General features: G+C 33.6%; 1 long non-coding RNA gene across 1 annotated transcript; it reads right to left on the reverse strand.

Annotated features, from left to right (window-relative positions):
* Window positions 1-1,589: 1,589 nt before the first annotated feature.
* On the reverse strand, window positions 1,590-5,161 carry LOC146898859 (uncharacterized). The gene is made up of 2 exons (XR_015023264.1): window positions 4,401-5,161; window positions 1,590-1,882 (listed from the first exon to the last, which is right to left on the reverse strand). It is a non-coding gene; the product is annotated as an uncharacterized LOC146898859 (long non-coding RNA).
* Between the last annotated feature and the right edge of the window lie 204 nt (window positions 5,162-5,365).

The following is a 5,365-nucleotide window of genomic DNA, read 5'->3' on the forward strand; positions in this document are numbered from 1 at the left end:
TTTCAATTATATGCACATGTTTTGATTTTAGGATCACATGAGATAATTATCTATGACTATCTATTATTAAATAACTGATGAATTGGCAAGATATGATTTGCCCAACATCTATATCTTTCAGTGGCTAATGCAATTAACAAATTTGATTTTGTTTAGTGGCCTTCTACGGCCTATATAACTTTCCATTATAAAACAAAATAGATTTTTGATTAAAATATTCCAGGATTCAATGTTTGTAAATAAATTCAAAAATCCTAATTTCTTATTTGTATTTTTACGAGATATCCTATTTTATTTTATCTTTTGAATTTGATTTGAAATGATATATATTGAAGATGTGCTATTTAAAGATGTGTAATTTAAAGATGTTTTATATAAAGATGTGTTATTTGATGATGTGTGATTTAAAGATGTGTTATATAAAGATGTGGTATTTGAAGATGTATGATTTAAATATGTGTTATATAAAGATGTGATATTTGACGATGATGCTATTTAAAGATATGTATTTGTCGAGTCATTTAAAGATGTGCATGGTCGAGTCATTACTTGATGTTCATGCATTCATAGTCAGCCCTATTTAACGATGTTCTATTTGACGATGGTGTGGACAAAATCAGTAACATACCTCTGATGTCCAAAATATTTGACGATGGTAATAGGTTTGATACGACATGCATATAAAGTTGAGTTTGGGACATTGCATATATAACTGCAAGTCTATTTTGAAGATGTGTAATAGAAAGATGTGTTATTTAAAAATGTGTAACTATTTAAAGATGTGATATTCAACAATTTGCTTCTATATAATTATGTGTGAATGATTTGTATTTTTTATAAATGTGTACTTGATATACTTAATTGGTGTGGATACTTGTATGTTATATAAGATATTGATTGATGCCTATTGATTTTTATTAAACGGAGGTTTATATTTAAATGTGAATATTATCCGTCTGTAATGTATACATCCCTAAATGTAAATGATGTATTCTTTGTTCTGGATCTATACATGTGTTTATGCATTTCGTATGTTGAATATATTCTCACCCTATTAGTAGCAGTGAGTCTCGGAGGATGGTGTTGGAGCCTTCTCCTTTTTGTTTATCGCTTTTGGGAGCCTTTATTGAGTCGAAGCTCTTATCAGTAACACTAGGGATTGGGGATTCTTTTTATTTTAGTCTATATTTTAGAATCATATTGAAATCAATTTTTGTTGAAACTGTGATAAGATGTATACTTTAAAGTTTTTGAAAACTATTCTGCTGCGACATTTTTTTAATCTAAATAAAGTACTTTTGAATTGATGAAAATGTGTGACACCCTTGCGTGCTTTAATAATTATTATATTTTTATTAGAACATGATTTGTGGGGTTTAGGGTGTTACATTGTGGTATCAGAGAAGGTCGGTCCAGTCAGGCCAAAACTTTTTTTTTATCCGTCGTATATGGCAAGTATGTAAATATTGTTGACACTTGTTTCGTTCTATTAGATGAGTCTTAAAAAAAAATGGGGGAGAAGTGAGGGGTTTCAATATCAAGTGTGTGTAGGACTATATCCTTTAGGTATTCTAGAAATAGATGCTACATCTCAAAACAAACCAAACAATATCATGCATATATATAATATCTCAACGATCACAGCGGAATTCAAATCATAAACTTCAACATATACATGCCATGGTCAATAAATCCTCAAATGAAAATACTCCAAGTCCGACAAGTGGACAATAGCAACAACATAACAACAGAATCCAACAACAACAGACGCTAATCCTAATCAGAGCCTAGATACTATGACACTGACACGACAACGGAGAAAGCTCCCGTCGTCCAAACATCCAACAAGCAAACTCACCAAGCGTCTAATCCTGCACAACGTCTACCCATCCATACAGACAGGTAGGCGGTCGAAACCACTGGGGGTAAGCATTACATTAATCATAATCCACATATAAAAACATGGTATTCAAGAATTTATACATATCACATATACATAACCACCCCTCCTAGAATACTAGCATCATATGATTAACATCCCCCATTACTTGCATCTAAAGCTATCACATTATTATCATAGCTTAGCATGCATAATCAACCTCTAATCAAGTCATCAATAAAAGCTCATCACTTATCAACATCAATTAATGATCACATCACTTACCTCATTACCCATTTAGCATGCTTAACTCAACGAGTACAATTCATCATTTCAAGTTACAAGCAATCAATCATCATCAATCAAAGAAATCACCACATCTTATGTATATACATATACAATTCTCACCTCATCATTATCATCCAACCAATTATCATCAAATAGATTCACCAAGTGTATAAGCACAACAAGTAAGACATGCAACTAGAGCATTTATTTCACAACCATCAACAAAATCCACCAATATACATATACACCAATCCACATAATCACAACATTCACCAAATTCCACCAATACACAAAACCACCAAGTCACATATTCAATTATGTCACAACTCATCAACCATTCAATTCCAAATATCACAAGTATGTATTCATCAAACACACTTATCATCAACATTCACCATTCACTTGCAATAACAAGATAACATTTCAATATGCAATGCGCCTATACTCGACACATATATGCATGTGGTACCAGATCAACAACAATGGATGCAACAAAAACATCCAAGTAAGAGTACACCTCCTCTTACATGTAAGAGTACACCTCCTCTTACAACAACTATGTAAAAGTACACCTCCTTTTACATTTCAACAACAACAACAACATGGTATGATGCATGGACATATAGCAATGACTCGATAATGCACAACTCCAACATAACAACTATCAAAACAATGTAAAAGTACACCTCCTTTTACATTTCAACAACTCAACAACATTGCATTATCAAGAATCATGCCCATACATTCAACAATCACAACTCACATAAGATTCATCAACATACATCAACATCATCAACATAATCATCATCATATTCATCAACAACCAACAACATCATCCTCATCTTAGTTATCAACATACATCAACATCGGCTCGCAATTCATTTCCATTTACATCACATAAACCAAGTAAAACGGAATAACACAACAAGTTATGATAAACATCATGTTCATACCTCCACAATCATTCAAATACATTCATTTAGTCATATGAGACCACTCACAAAAGATTCATAAGACTTTAGTTCAACAAGATTCATTTCTACTAAGTTTGTCTCCAAAAATCACCGTTTTAAAAATATTAGAAGTTATGAATCAAAACCAACTCTACAAGCTCAATTGCCTATGCCATGTATTCTCACAAGTCACTTATAGGTGCAGTAGAGGATACATAAGCATTTCATCGGCCAAAAACGACGAATTCAAGAAAAACCCAAAGTTCGTCTCACTTTTTCACTTTTCACAAAATTTTCCATTTTCAAAACAAAACAAGTTCAAACTTGATAGAACCAATCACATCCATTTTTAAAAATCATATAAACAATATACAACTCTAAACCCACTTCAATTTTCGGAGAAAACGAGTTTTTGGAAAAGTTGACGTTTGGACCGTTTTCACAAAAGTTAGACGATTTTCATAAATTCAAGTCCAAACCAACTCAAATCTTGTTCCAGTAGGATTTAAGGGGTAAACAGGGGTTAATTAGGTCCAAAGAAACATTTTAGAAGTATTGGATTGGTCCCCAAAAGCTCAAAACAACAAAACAGAAAAACTGGTTCTGGCAATTTCGCTATTAGCGAAATCTGAGCTATTAGCGAAATTCTTCAGACAATTTTGCTATTAGCGAAATTTTCGCCAACAGCGAAAAAAGTCCAGAGAGTTTCGCTATTAGCGAAATTCTGGCGAATTTCTTCAGCTGTTACGGGTTTCCACACCATTTTCACCCAAAATCCCATTTTTCAATTCCCCAACTCCCAAATCACGTTCCAGAAAATGTTTATGGGTTCAATTAAGTTCAATACACTTAAACAAACATGATTCAAGCATTAAAAACAACAACTTAGCTCATTTCATCAAATTCACAAAATTCTTTTAAAACACCAACATAACCACAAATCTCCTCATGAATCCATAAACAACGTTTCCAGTTACGAAATTTTGATTCCAACAGTTCAACAACCATCAACAACAACTAATGAACACAAATTCATGTACAATTCAACATCCCAACCTCATTTTTCATCAAAATTGCTCAAGAACACAATATACCCACAAATGCACATTTCAACATGTTAATTCACATACTAACATGTAATTATCATACAAATCATGTTCTCTATGATAACAGCAACAATTATGCACGAATTCAGAACAAATGGATTCAAATTATCAATTTCATAAAAATGGGTTTAAATGAAAATTGATGAAATTATGATCAAAAACTAACCCCCTTACCTCTAACACCAAGAATCCTTAATTCAAGCCTCAATTAGCTCCTAGGTGTTGAATCCACTCTTCTAGCTCTAGCCCTTGCTCTTGTTGTGGTCTCTAGCCTCTACCTCTTCTCTTCCCAAATGAAATGAAATGAATAATGTTGTGAAACCTAATTTTCACCCACAACTAGAGTTTATATATGTGCTCTCATCAATTGGGCTTATCTCTCAACCTTAATGGGCCTAACCCATTTCTATTCTAACACCCAAAATGTCACTACTCACTTAACGGTAAATTACAACACTAACTGTCACTTACCGGTAAATAAAATAATTACTACATTCTCTCTAGTAACTTGGTAAAATAATATTCTTACTAACACTCAAAAATAATCCTCAACCAAAGTTACAAAATTACCCCTACTCTCAAAATGACCAAAATGCCCCTAAGCCCAAAATGACTAAAATACCCTTTTGCACCGAATTCTACAATTCCCAACCAAAAATACACACAAAAGCAAATAATCACATAATAGCACACACAACACACATAAATAATTAATAAAATAAAACTAGCGAAAATCGGGCTGTTACAACTCTCCCCCACTAAAAAGAATTTTCGCCCTCGAAAATTACCTGAAGGAAACAACTCCGGGTACGCAACCCTCGTCCTACTCTCCGATTCCCAAGTGGCACTCTCACCGGTTGGTCCAACCCAAATCACTTTAACCAAAACGACCTCCTTGCCACGCAAACGCTTCACTTCACGATCTTCAATCCTAATCGGCCAAGTCTCAACGGTCAAATTATCCCTTACTTCCAAATCATCCACTTGAATCACATGAGACGCATCAAACACTTACTTCCTCAATTGAGACACATGAAACACGTCATGAAGATTCGACAAAGATGGCGGTAACGCAATCCGATACGCTACAACCCCAACCTTCTCAACAATCTCAAAAGGTCCAACAAAACGAGGAGTCA

This window comes from Medicago sativa, chromosome 8, assembly GCF_051527215.1.
Source record: "Medicago sativa cultivar Bolivia chromosome 8, Bolivia_mono, whole genome shotgun sequence".
Classification (NCBI taxonomy): domain Eukaryota; kingdom Viridiplantae; phylum Streptophyta; class Magnoliopsida; order Fabales; family Fabaceae; genus Medicago; species Medicago sativa.